At 52.4% G+C, this 17002-nt stretch overlaps 1 protein-coding gene across 5 annotated transcripts in view; it reads left to right on the top strand.

Annotated features, from left to right (window-relative positions):
• Positions 1-17002, top strand: part of CARD11 (caspase recruitment domain family member 11) — a 110634-nt gene that overhangs the window by 52663 nt on the left and 40969 nt on the right. The window contains exon 1 of one of the 5 annotated variants that reach the window (XM_059414324.1): positions 3673-3761. The exons of the other annotated variants lie outside the window; for them this stretch is intronic. The gene's annotated coding sequence lies outside the window, so the exon portion shown is untranslated. Of the gene's footprint in view, positions 1-3672; positions 3762-17002 lie in introns of those variants that run through there. 5 annotated transcript variants of the gene reach the window in all.

The raw sequence follows: 17002 nt of genomic DNA, 5'->3' as shown, positions 1-17002 counted from the left end.
AGTCAAGGGCCTGCAGTGTTTAGAACTACGGTTTCAAGGCAGAGATAAATTAAACAAATAACACAAAGGGGAGAGGTTGAATCCTGCGTCCTTGGGCGGGCCCAAACGAACGCATTCTGGGGCCGTAGCAGGACAGACCGGGGCCTCCGGGATGCGGCTGATGCCCCAAAGCGCCACTCCACGTTGGGTGTGTTTTGTGTCTGGGTCCCCTGCCCCCCACACCGCGCAAGGCTGTTATTACAGAGCCGGATGTTTTGCGTTGTTGTTGGGGTTTTTTTTTCTTCTTCTTCTTTCTTGCCATAGTAGAGAAATCATTCTTCACCTACAGCTCAGACTTGAACCTCCTTGGGTGTGCGTGCAGGAAGCTGCTGGAAGCCACTTCCTCTCACGTGTCACTTAGCTCCTGCCACCTCCCCTGGAGGGGCTCTGGGCACCTCTTCTCAGCGGCTGCCCGTGACGATACAGCTCCCTCTGCCTTTCCATGCGGGCACCCCCCACCCCCTGTGTTGCGCCCCTGATGAGCCCAGTGGGCATCTCCCCATTGAGTCCAGGAAAGAATTCTGCCAACCCCGTGCTGGTCTCTCTGGTGGGGAGTGTCTTAGACTCCCAGGGACAGAAGGACATGAAGGCACCTGGCCCTACCCTGCAACATGGTTGGACCCCCTTTCCCCTACCCTCATCCTGGCTCTGGCGGGTTTATCTCTCCTTAGAAAGATCCGCTTTCTGTGCAGGACAAAGAAAAATGGGGCATGATGGAAAGTCCAGGGTGCAGAGGTAGAAAAGACCGGAATTGGTCCCTGTGCCTCTCCCACCACCCCGTGGGGTCTGGGCCCTGGTGTCCGGACCCTCTTCTGCAGCATGAGGGTAAAGCGACCTATCCCACAGGGCAGGCATGGAGAAAGCCACCTGCGGGAACGCCCGCGGAGGGCCCTGCAGACACCAGGCCCACTGTTTGTGGGTAGCATTCATTCAGCAAGGGCTCCCTTCCACCGGTCAGTACTCACGTTCCCTAACGGGGGATTCACCATGCAGGGGTCTGAAATGGCACCAAAGACCACTCCTGGGTCTGAAATCCCATTACCTCGTGCTCTGACCAACTAGGACAGAGGCTTCGCCGTGGTGCTTCCTTCCCATCGATTTGCCGGCGAGTCCGGGAGTCGTCACTCAGTTGACAGTGTCCTGGTGATGTTCATAGCACAGCAGGTAGAGGGAGGCCCTACTCCTTTGGGACACACACAGGAGCCTTCTATCCCAGGCAGAGCCAGCCCTAAACCCTCCCCAGAATTCATGTGGGGAAGCCCTAAGCCCCTGTGGGGTGGTATTTGGAGGTGGGGCCTTTGGGAGGTAATTAGGGTTAGATGCGGTCATGAGGGTGGGGGCCTTGTGATGGGGTTGGGGTCTTACAAGCAGTGGAAGAGGTAGGGGAGCTCTCTCTTCATGAGCTCACGCCAAGGAAAGGCCAGGTGAGGACAGCATGGGAAGGTGGCCATCCGTGAACCAGGAAGAGGTCTCACCAGACACGGAACCCACCAGCACCTTGACCTTGGACTGCCCAGGCTGAAGAACTGTGAGAGCTGAGTCCCTCTTGTTTAAGCCTCCCAAGTCTGAGGGGTGTTGTCGTAGCAGCAGAAGCTGACAAAGACACCGTGTGGCCTCAGGTCAATCCAACGACTCCCCCGAGGCTTGGTTTCGGGTGGTAATGTCAGCTGCCACACATGACTGCTGGCCAGTGGAAGGATTTGCAGTTAAGCAGGACTTCCCTTCTGTGGCATTAGAGTAGGGCTCGGCTTTCAGAATTGGAGGACGAAAACCGGGAAGAAGACAGACCCAGCTGTCCCTAGGAGGTTCTTTGGAAGGTCCCAGAGAGGAGGACGTGCTCACCTCCCTCCTACTCCTTTCCGCTCACCCAGCAGTGATGCCATCAACACCTTGAACATGGGAGCATGACCAGGAGATGCTGCAAACCCGTTTCTGTCCTCAGGAGGGAGGCTGGGCCATCCCTGACGGGAGATCAGCTGTGTCCAGCCCTGAGTGCTGACCAGATGTAGGCACTGAGCTCGTGTTCTCCAAACTTCACCTTTTCATCCTCACACCCCCAGTGACACTGGCATGGTCATTGTCCCCATGTGACAGTGGAGACACCGAGGGCTCAGAGGGTGCCCTGCAGACCCAGCCCACCCGCCGTGCCCAGAGGCTGACCAGAGTGAGCTCTGTGCATGAGCTCCCTGACCGTTGGCTTCTGTGTGTGACCGCTCACCCGCTCGGGCTGGAGGGCAGGACCCCACGGCCACCTTGGAAAACGGGCGGTTTCTTACGGAGCTGATGGTGCACCAGTGCCATGACCCAGCAATTCTAATCCCAGGTATTTATTCCAAAGAAATGACAACACATGTCCATATAAAGATCTGTGCGAGAATGTCCCCAAAAAGAGAGCTTGGGACACCACCCAAATGTCCACTGAGAGGCGAACAGATAAGCTGTGAGGCGCACAAGCCCCTGACCATGACACAAACACATGCCCCTCAACATGCTGAGCACAGCAAGCCAGGTCCTAAACAGTGCGTTGCACGCTTTTCTGTCTTTCGGTGACAGACATCCCAGGACTGGTGACCCCGGAGGGTGGGAACATGGGATGGAAAGGTCTGTGAAGGAACTTTCTAGGGTGTTGGCCACAGTCCACTTCTTAACTGGTCATAAGGGGGTCTTCTTTTTCAGAACCCACTGCACTGGGTACTTACAATGCGTGGGGCTTCCTGATCTCACCGCAGTATTTTAGGAAAGCGGAGAGTGTCCAGCAAGTTCTGTGGCGATCCACATAGGCTGGGACACAGGAGGGAAGCTGAAGCAGTGTGGGGCTCCGCCGTGTGGGGCCGGGGCGCCTGGGCGGGGACGCTCACCCAGGTGTGGAGGCGGGGCGGGGAGCTTCTAGGAAGGGGGCGGGACGGCCTTGCTGGGTCACCGGCGTGTGCGAGCGTCACCTGGACCCGTCCACCCACGGCTTCCGTTGCCCCCACTTCCCTGAGAGGACATGGCCCTGTGTTCCCCCAGGGGAATGGGGTGATCAGAGCCTCCCCACCCCGCTGGGCAGCCCGCAGGGTAAGAAGGCAGAGACACGGGTGGTCAGAGAGGCAGAAGGGAGCCGGGTCCGTCGCCTACCGTGGACGTCTGGATGGGATGTCTGGAGGAGAAAAGAGTAGGATGGGCTGTTTGGCTCCGGGCAGCTTGATCTAAGACTTGCGGGAGCATCTTCCCTGGAATGTTCTAGGCCAGCCAGGAGTCCTCCTTGGTGCAGGTCACAGGCAGGAGGTTGCGGTGTCCCTGGTGAGGTCTGGGACGGCGGCAGGGGCCAGCAGGCAGGGAGAGCACAAGTGATGCCAGACTCCTGGCCCCTCCTCCCTCCACTCCGGCACCCCCATCCCCTCTGCGCCCCAGCGGCAGACGCGGCCCCACCTGCCAGAGAGAGCAGCGTCCCCTCCGCGTCTCCCAGCCTCCCCCTCGGTGGAAAGTCACCCACAGACTCTGCTCAGAACAAAAATAAAAAGGGAAGTATGGCAGCCCCCCAGCCCCCACCTCTGGCCCTGCTAAAATTAGAGGCGGCCTCCGAGGGGGTGTTGTGTGGGCTTCCGGGGAGGCCGCTGGCTCCCTGCAGCATCAGCACTTTCTGGGGGCCCTGTAGGCCACGCACCGGAGGAGAGGGAGTGGAGGGGACCACACAGAGTCCCCCCCTAGGCAGACCCAGGACCGAGCTAGTTTTCAAGCACGTAAGTATATTTTCTGACTGGCCGGTCCTTTTGCTTGGAACCATGTGGGTGCAGAGCTGGGGAAGCTGCGTCCTTGTCAGGGAGGGCTTCTGCAGCAGACTGGGGGCTGCTGGGCGACCCCCCACCCCGTCCCCTACCTCCTCCCTCTTGCTCTCGTCCACAGCGTGTGTCTCACGGCTTCACGCATATTCCTGTCCATTTCTGAACTTCTTAAACAACACGGTGTGGCTCCCGGCCCCCCGGTGCTGGGGCGACTCTTTGATGCTGTCATGTCGACCGCACAGAGCGTGGAACGGAGCTCAGAGAAGGGCCCTCGATAAATGCCTGGTCGATTTGGACCAGAACGCTCCCATTATTGTGTGCTGGGTTTTGTTGTTCTTTTTTTTTTTTTTTTTTTAACTTTCTTCTGACGGGGCGGGGGCCGAGGGCAGAGGTGTGGGCGTGAGTGCACAGAGAGGTACCCAGGCTCCCCGCTGGAGGGGTCGGCAGCCAGAAGCCCCACAGTCTTGCCCTCCGGGGATCCCCGCCCTCCCCAGGAGCTCCTAGCAGCCTCTTCTGAGCTTTAGTAAGATAACATGTGCAAAGAAAGAACCTGTTGCCGAGGGTCCATCAGCACGTGAACCCGAGGTCCAACCCCTGCCTGTAGCCAACACAGAGGGAGAGAGAGAGAAGCTGGAGCCTGAGCCCAGCGAGAGAACTTTGATCCAGAACCCAGGGCGGAAAAGCACAGCGGGGCATGAATGACTTTTCTGGGAGGCAGAAGGACCAGGGCCCAAGGGGAAGTCCTCCCACCCCTTGCCCCCGCCCCACCAGCATCTCCCCAGGGCCTCAGAGAAGGTTCCTCATTTCCTACTAAAAGGCTTCAAGAATCCCTTAGGTCCTGCTGGGCTGAAACTTTTGTAGTCCTTGGGCTCTTGTGTTTATCAGACAGTCGTACCTTGAGGGGATCAAACTGACATCACGGGTTAGAAAGAAGGCAGGGAGGTCTAGGAGGCATCCTTGAAAACAAGAGACAGTATAAGCGCAGGGGTGTCTCAAAGTCTCACAGCGGGTGCCATTCCTCCATGGAGAAGTCTCCTGGCCTGGGGACAAAGGCCCGCTTGGCCAGTGACAATCGCAGAGAGCGCCAGGCAGCTGGCCTTCAAGCCTGGCTTTGCAGACGGACTTGTTCCCAGCTCCCCACACAGGCCCAGAGAGGGTCACAAAATCAGCTGGTTCCCTTGTCCCCAGCAATCCACGCTCACTCTTAACAGCCCTCGAGTCCGTCCTGATTTCCCGTGTCTGGGTGCAGTTTTGACAGGCGCCTTATTTAATTAATTATAGGTGATCAAGTCATTTGACACAAGCCCCCCCCCCCCAAAAAAAAGGTTTTCTGATTGCATCTGATTTACGAGCTTTCGCTTTCATGGACAGAAGCTAGTGATGGTCTCTGAGTGTGGAGATCCCCAGATTCCTGCCCCTGTTGCTCTCAGAGGCTAGGCAAATGTTTCCACCCCACCGTGTAGGAAGCACAAAGAACATCAGAAAAACACGGGTGGTGTTTGCCAGCACCCAGCAGGGGAGAAAGTGAAAAGAGACACCCACCAGCCTCCAGCCCCGACAGATTCATTTAAAGACACTCTTACTTAATAGCTCGTTAACAAGGAGAGACGCACACAAGACAGAACTCCCCTTACAAGGAACAGCCGGGTGTGTTAAGATGCTTTGCCAAATCCTCGTCCCATTTACCCTCTTATCCCGCACAAAGGAGTGGAAAATGTGAGTTTCCCTCTGTTTCTTTTACGTTTCAAGCTGCCTGGTGGCTTTAACACAGGTGAGCTGGCCTACGGGAAATTGCTTAAGTTCATGTGCCGGTCGCCGGCGGTCGCTCCCAGGAGGAGGGACGTGACGGTTCCACGGACACTTCCACGGAAGCAGCCCTTCCTGGCCGGACCCCACTTTCCCATTCCCGCCCCCCCACCCCCGGCCGGAGCCCACCCCCACTCGCATCCGTCCCATCCCTGGGCCGTGCACCTGTGGGTTATTTAACCCGCTGTGGGGGCTAAAAACCATGAGTTCCTCTTCCCTTTCCTCCGCCCTCGTCCTCTCTACAAACCCGCACGCACCCCGGCTGCTTCTGCTGCCTCTGCCTCCCTTGGGCCTTGTCCTGCATTTCCTGCAGGCAGCGTCCCTCCGCAGACGTCACTCCTGATTCCCAGGGGTGCCTGGAGGAGGAGGGTGCGTGCGGGCCTCGTAGGCTTGACTCGGTCCCTCAACCACCCTCAGGTCCCCCCCACCCCGCCACCAGGCCCTGGGCCTCTTACTTCTTCATCAGAGTTGATAGTACCTTCCCAGCAAGGACCTGGCACCTCTCGTGTGCTCCAGAAACTGTAGCTGTATTTATTTATTTGATCTGATTTGAAGGATGGAGGTGAAGTTCACATAACCTCCACACCCCTTTTTATTTTGTTTTTAAAAGACCTTATTTACTTGAGAGAGAGAGAAAGCCCAGAGGGAGAAGGAGAAGCAGGCTCTCTGCTAAGCGGCGAATCCCACACAGGGCTCGATCCCAGGACCCCAAGATCATGATCTGAGCAGAAGGCAGACACTTAACTGACTGAGGCACTCAGGTGCACCCCCGTTTGAAAGTGAACTATTCAGTGGCATTCCGCACTCTCCCCGTGTTGCACAATCACACCCTCCACCTAGCTTTGAAGCATTTTCCAGCACCCCCAGAATAAAACCCCTTCTCTGCTAGCAGTCACCCCTCCATCTCGGCCAGTCCCCATCCCCTGGTAGCCTGTCGTCCACCTCGTTTCTGTGTCTGTGGATTTCCCTCTCCTGGACATGGCACATAAACGGGATCACACAAAACGTCGTTCTTTCGGGTGTGGTTCTTTTCCTCTGTGTGAGGTTTTCAAGGTTTGCCCGTGGTATAGTGCAGATCAGCACCATGTTCTGTTTCGTGGCTGAATCGTATCCCACTGTGCGTATAAATGTCTTCATTTCTGGAGTCAGTGGCTTGGAGGGCTCGGGGCGGTGAGGACCAGGAAGGGAGGTGGAAGCGGGTGGGGGGGGGGGGGGGGGGACCCTGCTTGCCGCCATGATGTCGCAGACACCAGAAGCCACCTGCAGGCCTGTGAGGCTCTCTACCCGCCACCCTTGCCCACCCCGAGGCCTGTGCAGCCGGAACCCTGAGCAGCCCTCGTCCGCGGGCATGTTGAGGACAGGAACGTCTCTGGCCTTCCTTCCTGAGCTACGGTTGGCTGTGCCCCAGAGCACATTATCACAATTAATTACTGCCAGCCCTTGATTATCCAAGGTGATAGGGGGCCAGAAAACAGGGCTAATTGAAATGTGAGGCTATAGGGGCTGTGGAAAGGAGGGGCCCTGATGCATGGGGGAGCTGTTTATTTTGCAGTTAATTGTAAGTAAAGGGACCCTTTCTGGGTCCTTTCCTGCTTCTCTCTCCCTCCCAAAAGCCGGATGTTTCATTGGAGGCACAAACTTATTTTGCTCCCAACATAGTGGTTCCTCAATAAATACATTGTAGCTGACTTACTGCCCCCCCAACCTTGCCATCTCTGGGCAGACCCCCCCCCCAGCACAGGAAATCTGACTGGTTTGAATTTCACCTCTGTGCTGGCGGAATCTGGCACGGACACGCTCATGTTTACAATAATCTGTTACAATAATCTGGGGAAGGAAATAAGAGTGCTGGAGGTAGGCGCCGAACATATTCTCCCCAACATGGCTGCAATAAGTGGTGACGTTTCGAGACGTGCAGAAAGAGGGGAATGGAACAAATCAGGCTTCTGGAACCCCCACAAACTGGGTCATTGGTCCCAGAAGGCTCCGGAGGCCGTGGTTTGTCCCGGAGTCCTTTGTGAGCGAGCAACTGTGCTGAGCGGCGAGACACCACTCTCATTTTGCCACCCAGTTGAAACTAACAACCACGGACGCGTCCCGCAGCTTTCCATCACCGGAGTCTTGATTGTCCCTTTTCTCCTGGGAAGTGCGAGGCCGGTCTAGCGTAATCCTAGATTAGGTGACTGACGCCCTCTGCGAGACACACTGAATTTGCAGAGGGTGGTTTTTCCAGCCCTTCTGCACTGTAGCCATCTTTTCTGACACTCTGCCCACCTCCACTCCCGCCGTCTGTTGTGGGTTTTGTCAATGCTCCATTCTTTCCCCTCCTCTGATACTGCATGAGTGCCCACTGCATGTCAGACACCCACAGTTTCGTCCAGAAACGTGTCCCCTGAAGGGTCCTGTCTCCCACAGGACCAAGAGAGGCCCTCAGCGTTCTCCAGAAAGTGCTGGCTGGTACGGGGTTAGCAATTTTCCAAGAAGGAGGCTTCCACACCGAACGGATTTGCAGCATGCCAGTGGCTAGCACGGGCTGTCTGCGGTGACGCAGACGGCCCTGCAGACTCGGGCCGTGCCCCAGGGAAGGAGCACCCTGCAAAAAGTGACTGATATCGTGTTCTTCCCGACAGAACGTGAGGCCAGCTGGCTTTGCCGCAGCTCTCACCCAGTCGGGGTGGGTTGTGACAAGATAGCTCTGTCCCTGCGGGTCAGAAATTGGACAGAGTGTGGATTCTAGACTTCTGATCCGTGACTGATTGAGAGGCTGAGAGAGATCGACGCTGAGATCCAAATTGCAGACACAGCAAAGCAAGCCGGTGCCAAAGAAGGGCGTGTGAGCCAGTCCACAGGCTGTCGTGAAGACCCACACCACGTCTGCAGACACAAAGGTCTTCCCCCGCCACAGGGAGGAAGCTAAAACGAGGAAAAGAGAGAGCGCACTTATGCATTGGAAATCAATCCCTTTATAAATATTAAACGCCCATCTGTGTAAGCTCCTGTCTGGACCGCAGCGTGGACCAGGGAAGAAAAGAGAGGGATCCCTTCCCGGAGGCCATAAGCAGCACAGTGGACATAAGGAGATGCCAACAGCGCTGGGCGGGTGAGATGCAAACCGGCGGCCCCGACAAAACGGTTGAAGACAGATCTTTGGTGTTTTTGTCTAAGTTCTGTTTGGCATGATTGCACAGAACATCCGGCAGAGACCCTGTTTCTAGCCAGAGTTTGCCGTTGGCTTCCAAAGGGCCAGATTAAGTGATATTGATTAAGTGCCTACCGTGTGCACAGCGGCAATCCTAAGATGTTAGCGCTGCTTGTCCAATTCTACAGACCGAGAAATGGTGGTAGTGACTGGGGGAGGGGCTCAGAGAGGTTAAGCAACATGCCTAAGACCGCATAGCAGAAAACGGCAGAGCTGGAACTCACACCCAGAATCCCCACTTCAAGATTAGATGCCTTCTGGGGCTCCTGGGTGGCTCAGTGGGTTAAGCCTCTGCCTTCGGCTCAGGTTATGATCTCAGGGTCCTGGGATCAATCGCCGCGTCGGGCTCTCGGGCTCTCTGCTCAGCGGGGAGTCTGCTTCCTCCTCTCTCTCTGCCTGCCTCTCTGCCTGCTTGTGATCTGTCTATCAAATAAATAAATAAATACAATCTTTAAAAAAAGAAAAAAAGATTAGATGCTTTCCAGTAGGACACACAGTGTTAGTTCCTTATGCAAAGATTTTTTTTTTTTTTTTTGACTAGACTTTCAGTTTATTCAGAGTAGAATTCCTTGATTCTTTATATGCAGATCCCATCTTCTCCAGGAAGGGGGGGATGTCACCTGACATCGACAAGCACAGTGCACTTTGACCTCTCAAGGACAGGCTCTACATCCTCCTTGCAAATGCAACCCCAGCGCCCCAGCTCTGTAGGCGTACCCCAAAGACGTCTGCAGAGACCGCGCATCTAGCAAAGGCCCTCCCTCTGGCTCTTCTGCTGCTGTAGCCTGCAGACCTGTCCAGGGGACTGATGTCGGAGAAAGTACAGCTCTGACCTCAAGCCTCGAACACAGCAGGGTAAAAATAAGAAAGTCTGAGGTCCACATACCATGCTGCTTCCTGCCTCAGTGGTCCCACCAGCCCCAGAGGCCTTTCGAGAAGACGTCTGTGGGAGCCCCTGCAGCCGCGGGAAAGCAGGAGCCTCAGGCCTCTGAGGGGCTGCCCTCCAGCAGCAAAGGCGGCCCCACTGGTTTCACTTGGTGCGGTCCACTCAGACTGTGGCAGAAGCATCGGAAAAAGCCAGAGGCAGGGACACCCTGCCCCCAAAGCCACCTCTCTCTTCCCGCAGGAGGAAACCTGAAATCTGCATGCTTCTAGATACCAGCCCGCTCCTGATTGAAGTCATCAGCAGAGTCCTAGTCAAACGTGTGGAAACGTGTTCAGAAGAGTCACTGAGTTACCCATCCTCATGATATTTCACAGAAGGCACAGCCCCATGAAAATACAAATGCATTTTTGGCTGTTGACCGCATGGCTTCGGAGTCTGTGTTCTGTGCGCCTTCGAAAGGCAGAAGAGAGAAAGCCCAGATCACCTTGTTGCCGGGGCCTCAAAGCATGCTCGTGAGGCTATAGACCGGCCCTGGGCCCCGGAGATAAGTCCATCTGAGCGGCAGTGTGGCCCGCGTGGCCCGCTGCTCGTTCCCCTGGCCGATCACCGCATTGTACCTCAGAACTGCATTCTCCAAGCAGAGGCTCACCTGCCACCCCGGGCTTCCTTCTTCCTCTTTCTCCCCAGCCTTGCTCCTGCCCTACCTCTTCCCACGAACCTGCAGGCTTCCTTACCATCACCCCCAGGACCCAGCCGGCTCTGCCATTCTGACCTGGGCTCGCACTCCCCCTGGGGTTGCAGAACCAACCAGGCGACATCAGGAGGAGGTAAACAGGGGAAGATTTAAGGTCCAGGTGTGGCTTGCACAGAACCCTCCAGCCTCATTCCTGGCCGCTGTCCGCATGGGGCTCTTACTTGATGACGCTGGTGACCTTTTCTGTGAAACGCAAGGGCCCAACCTTTTCACTCAGAAGACTCTCACCGCACGCACTCACCCGCCAGCCCCGGGGGCAGGACTCCATCCGTGCAGAATCCGGTCTAGGGCTGTGCCTGCCCCATGTCTGATTCCTTCCCTTCCCACCTGGCTCCCCATTCCCCAAATCAAAAAGGAACTCGTGGTTTCCTTCTGCTTCTCCCGGGCTGGAATTACATCTCCTTATGATTCATGCACCGAAATGCACTCTGTGTCCGTTTCTGCGCGGTAGAAACCCCAGGCATGCGGGCCGGACTCTGGAAGGAGCCCTGTTTGTTCGCTCATCAGGCAGATGTGCGCAGAGCTCACCACAGGCCGGCGGCATGTGCCTGACACTCCCCGTAAGCATCACACAAGCCCTCTCAAGGAATCACAGCGGGTGTGCAAATGGGTGATGGCGAACCCGGGTGGAGAGCACAGGAATGTGGGTCTGTTCCACAGCAGGGACTTGGGTTCCACTGGGAGAGGTCGAAGCAGGGCAGCTCCATGGGCTGACCATATCCCCAGCCGTCATGCAGGCCATCTTGGCTAACCGATGACTGAACACAGTTCTGAGACAATGGAATGTTCTTATCATAATACCTTAGACCATTAGAGCTGTTACTTTAGCAAATGTTAGCGTGACTTCAAGCCAGGTCTCAGCCTGAAGCCTTCAGAGGGGCCCGCGGACGCTCTGAGTTTCTCCCAACCCAGAGAACAAAGCGGCAGCTGAACAGTGAAGACTGGGCACCCGGATAAAGCAGAGGGTCTGTCTTTAAAATCACAGAGGGCTCCGGGGCTGGACTTGGCTGGTGGGTACCATGACGTCACCGTGCCCGTGGCAAAGGCCATCTGCTGACCAGGCTTCGGAGAGAATGGCATTTCAGGATCGCCGAGGCCAGGGCTCTCCTTGGCCAGCCCCAGAGCAAGACCATGCTTCCCAGGTTTGGCCAAGTGGCCCAGCCCCGGCTCCCGGAGACCGTCAGCGCTGTGGGAGCACTGTGTGCCGGGCTCCAGAATCCAGGTGCTTCTGAAGAGCCAATGCAATGAATTGATATGCATTTCAGAACAATTTAAACCTGTTTTTCCTGGAAGTGCTTTGTTTCAAAAGCTGCTGTGCAGCACTGATGGGAAAACGGGAGCTGGAGGGGGGCAGTATCCTTTGCTAATGCAAGAGGTGTGTGCCCTTCCCATGTTCTTTGCCACGGTGTGTGTTAGAAGCTGCAGGAGAAGGTGGGGTGTGTGGCAGGCCTGGGGACGGGAAAAGGGTGGTGTTCGCTGTGCTTTCGGTCTCTGGCTTCAGTCAATGCCTCGTGCTCCCCACCAACCCCGAACCCTGATATCTACTGATGCCTCCCTTCTTCCTTCCTAAAAGATACCAGGTCGACACAGTTTTATTCACAGAAACCATGGGCCCTTTGCCCAGATTACCTGAAAGTAGATGAATGAAGCCCCTAGAGGAGCTCCAGGTGTGATTATGGGTGGCCTGGTCCCCGAGGAGATGGTCAGGGGAGGTTGGCGGTGCTCTGGGATGACGGCGAGGAGCTTGGCTGTCATGTGAGCTGGGGCTGGTAGGAACCTGGGGGACAGTGGGCTTCTGTGGAAGAACGAGAGCTGAATGAGAGAACAGAGAGATTCCAGTGGATGTGGTGGAGGCTGGAGACATGACTCGAGGCTGAAAAAGCTGAAAAGCGTGGCTCAGGGTTTGAGGCAGGATCTGTTCGTCACATGTCCTGGACTGTGCCTTATCTCCTCACGGGCCGCCGACACCTCGGAGGGCACTCTGCTCATGGGCGGGCGGTCCTTGGTCCTTACCGATCTCTTGCTTACTCTGGTTTTGGATCTAGAAAAAAAGGAATCAGCACAAACGGAAGAAGCGGTCACTCAGATTGTGGGCCTCAGAAGTCTGTTGCTAGGGTTCATAGGACTTTCTTAGGAGGCTTGAATCGCCTTCGTTTGAGACAAAATCAGTTTTGTGCATAGTAGGGATTTTATTCTTCTCATGAACCAAGAATTCAGAGGTTAAGCTTAGACCCAAAATGCCTGTGGCATCCTACTGTGAAATCTTCCACAGCCATACTTAGAGTGTGACCTTTGTCTTCATGCTCACAAAATAGCTGCTGTGCAGCTGAACATTGCATCCACATTCCAGGTATGAAGACGAGAACAAATCAAAGGCTCTTCTGCCCTGATTCTGCCCCAATTCTGCCCCACCCCTCTACAGAGCCCTTTAAACATCTGCAGAAACTTCTGCTTCCATCTCATTGGCCAAAACTGTGTCCCATCTAGCTGCCAGAGAGGTGTAAGCATAGTTGTTCGAGGCTTCCCACAAAATTGGGACTGTGCTGAGAGAGAATGGATGTTAGGTAGGCAGCGGGTGGGATCGGCCACTCCACTGCGAATTTAAAACGATAATTGCTGCTTTCAAAATACATATCAGGGAAGCTCTGTTGATTGCTGTACAGGTGTTAATTGATGGGGAATACTATCTTCTTAATATTTCTGTTGAATGAGCTGAAAGAGATAGGTTAGAAAGTTACCTGGGATCCCAGGGAAGAATCCTGTAGGGGGGATATTTCTTCCTGTTTCTCTACATGTCCTTTTTATAGGAGTGGGGGCTGCAGGTGGCAAGGGCCACGGCGGGGGGGCGTTTTGGTCCTTTTCTATAAAGCTTCATTTCCAGGGCTGTGAACATGTAGATGGCTGGACCAGCTCCTTGGTCCTTTCTAACAAGCCATAGACCATCCTTTTAAATAATCTTTTTCCTTTTTTTTTTTTTTTTTTGCCAGAAATCCTTTCAATTAAATGGAGGTTTCTTTGGAAAAATGAAACCCTCCATCTCAAGTCTCTCACTCCAATCATCCCTGCAAATCAATTAAGCCAAGATACATCTATTTGACTGACTGCTGACCCCCTTCTAGTTCCAGAGCTTTTTCTCTGGGGCAGCTCTTAGGAGAGAGGAGGTATCTGTCCCACAAACGGTTCCTTTCCAAAGGGCTGGCACTCCCTGTATTTGAAATAGTAATAGCCTCTTGTTTATCTTATTCAGGATGTAATTTTTTTTAAGATTTTTATTTACTTATTTGACAGACAGAGATTACAGGTAGGCAGAGAGGCAGGCAGAGAGGGGGGGGGAGCAGGCTCCCCACTGAGCAGAGAGCCTGATGTGGGGCTCGATCCCAGGACCCTGAGATCATGACCTGAGCTGAAGGCAGAGGCTTAACCCACTGAGCCACCCAGGCACCCCCAGGACGTGATTTTTATTTATTAGCCAGTATATACTGAACAGCTCCTAAGAGTAAGTTGTCATGCTAAGTTCTATAGGAGATGAGACAGACGTGGGGCAGGTCGCTGAGCCTCCCTGAGTCTCTCTTCTATAAAATGGTGACAGTGGTACATGTCTTCTAGTGTATTGTAGGAAAAGAGATAATCCACATGGAACATTTAGCACAGTGTCTACCTAGAGCTACACCATGGACATTTTCGTAGACAGCTATTAGAGGATGTGCTCCCACTGAATGAGGGAATAAAGCCATAAAGAGAAAGATAGAGAGCCCAGGGAGCCAGGAATCAATTGCTGGATAACATTGATGCTAATTAGCATAGATGCATATGAAGCATAGATGTTCTGCTTAATAAATGTTAGTTGTGACCACCGCTAGTTTAATTAACATCAGATGAGTCGGAATCAATGAGGGCTAAGTTGGAATCTTTGGCCGCTTAGTGGCAAGTGGGATCTCACCCCATTATTAAACTCTCTGATCCTACCTCGTTCTCACAGAGTGGGAATAATAAAATCTAGAATAATAAAACCTACCTAACGGAGCTCCTGGGAGGCGACGTCTATGAAACACACAGGCGGCACTGCCGGTGTACAGACAGGGGCGCTGTCCGACAAACGCTGCGAAAGGTAGACTGTGTTAAGTGCACAGAGAATGGAGATAACTCTTTGATTCTTTATACTTAAATGTATCGTCCCTGTTTCCAGCTACTGACATATGTTAATTTTTGCTCATTTATTTGCCAGGATAAGATAAGTCTTGCAGAGTCGCAATGTGAAGTAGGCTTGTAATAAAAACATCTGTTCTCAGTCCTGATCCCCAGAGGCAAGCACTTCTGACTCTTCATTGTTGTTTGCTTCTGTTACTTACCTCATTTCTAAGTAAAGGGTTTGCATGGTTATTTACAGATATAGCCTCTTCAAGGCGTTCTTTATTGACATACTCTTAGGTAGAGGAGCATTTAGCCCTCTTCTGAGTACCCCACTCCACGCCTCTCCCCTTCCTGCATTCTCTCCATGCGTTTAGATCACAGCTTTATGTGTTACATTATTATCACTTAGGTAAACATTGTTTATGTTGGGGGCAGGTTGTATGCTGTGATGATGTCTTTTCTTACCTTTTTGTTTTCTCCTGGAGTTAATACTGCCTTTTTTTTTTCATTTGTTGAGGGTTTGTTATTGTTTTGTTTTGTTTTTTAACATGCCTGTCCTTCACTATTTTTCCATCTGACTCACAGTCCTGTCATTTACCCGACAATATTATTTCCTAAATTGCGAAATATATCAGAGGACCATTCCATTTTCCCCCTGGCCACCTCCTGCTAGTGGGCCCTCCGTGATCATGTCACAATCTTGGCTAGCTCCTTCTTGCTACCTCTCTCTCATCCTGGAACTTTCCTTGCTGCTTTGTCCAGTTTTTCTGTTTTCTGAGCTCCATACCTTCCTCTTTACTGCTTTTTTCCCTTCATTTTACTGGAACATATCCTCTAGTAGCTTCCTAAGGAATGGTACACGGGAAATAAATGTTTAGAGTCGGGAAGCCTTGTTGGCTCAGTTGGTTAAGCTTCTGTCTTAGACTCGGGTCATGATCCCAGGGTCCTGGGATGGAGTCCCAGGCTCTAGGCTTCTCTCTTTGCCTGCCACTCCCCCTGCCTGTTCATTCTCTCTCTCTCTTTCTCTCTGACAAATAACCAAATCTTTAAAATAAATAAATAAGTATTTAGAGTCTTTTGCCTTTAGGAAAATAGTATCATTCTATTTTCCTGCCTATAGTTTGGAGGGGGGGGAGTTTAATAGAATTCCAGGTTAAAAAATATTTTCCATCGAAAATGTGAAGGCATCACTTCATTGTCTCCTAGCTTCCAGTATTGCTGTCGAAATGTCTGATGCCAAACTTACTCCTAGTCCTTTGCCTATGACCTGATGTGTCCTCTCTGGAAGCTTTTAGGGTCTTCTCTTATTTCCTGATGACCTGAGATTTCACAAAGAGGTTCTGAGAAGGTTCTTTTGCCACTGATGGCAATGAGCACCCAAAGGGCCATTTAAATCTGAAGACTTGTGGTCTTGCATCGGGAAACACCTCTAATATTAATTCTCTGATAATTTCATCCCTAACTTTACATTCTAGCCCCAAAAGCTAGACAAGAAAGGAAACTACCTCTGCACTCTCTTTGCAGGATTTCTATTAATTGGATATTAGACCTATTAACCTCATTTCCCTCACCATTTCTTATCTTTCTTCCATTTAACTTTTTATTAACTTCTTTGGAAGATTTCCTCAAATTTGTCTTCCAAACATTCTATTGATAAATTTCTGGTATTTTATTTTAATTGCCAAGAACTCCCTCTCATTCTTTGTTCCTTTTTCATAGCATCCTACTATTGTTTATAAAACAATAAGATGCAATATCTTATTTAATTTCAGTGGATATTAATCATCAGGTTTGGGGTTCTCGTTTTGAGGGGTTTTGTTTTTAATTTTCTCTTAATCTGCATCGTCTGCTTCGTGCAAGTTCTTTGTAGCAACTTGTTGCTTTTGGTTTCTTCCTTTCACATGAAGACTCTCCTCCAACATCAAGTGATCCTTGGCTCTCTGTTTATCCTTAAGTAGGAGTTGACAAAAGCAGTGTGTACAAGTTCTGCTTGTCGATTTAACAGCCTCGCCGTAGGGTGAATGGGCATAGACTGTGTTTGAGTAATACACTAATAACTCACTAAGCAGTCGACTTCCAGAAGCAATCGTTCTTTTTAACCCTGAGCCTATAGCTGCCCTCTTAGAATGCATTTGGAGTTCTCTGTTAAGTTTGCATGTAAAAGTGCTATTTCAGGGAATGTACGTACATATCCTTTCTGGATCCCAGCCCTTCTAAAAGCAAACTTGTCTCTTTTAAAAGGTGATTCTAGGGGCTGTGTGTGCTAAGTCAGAGAAACTTGGGTCCAAATCCTGACCTCTGTGCTAATTATATGACCTTGAACCTCTACCAGGTTTGATTTGCTTGGTTATAAAATGGGGATGATGATAGCAATAATAATACGAATCATACTGCCTATCTTGGAGAGTTTTTGAGGTTGCTTA

The sequence above is a fragment of the Mustela nigripes genome, chromosome 11 (assembly GCF_022355385.1).
Source record: "Mustela nigripes isolate SB6536 chromosome 11, MUSNIG.SB6536, whole genome shotgun sequence".
Taxonomy (NCBI): Eukaryota; Metazoa; Chordata; class Mammalia; order Carnivora; family Mustelidae; genus Mustela; species Mustela nigripes.
The sequence above is the reverse complement of the archived record's forward strand: the minus strand, read 5'-3'. Positions and strand labels throughout refer to the sequence as shown.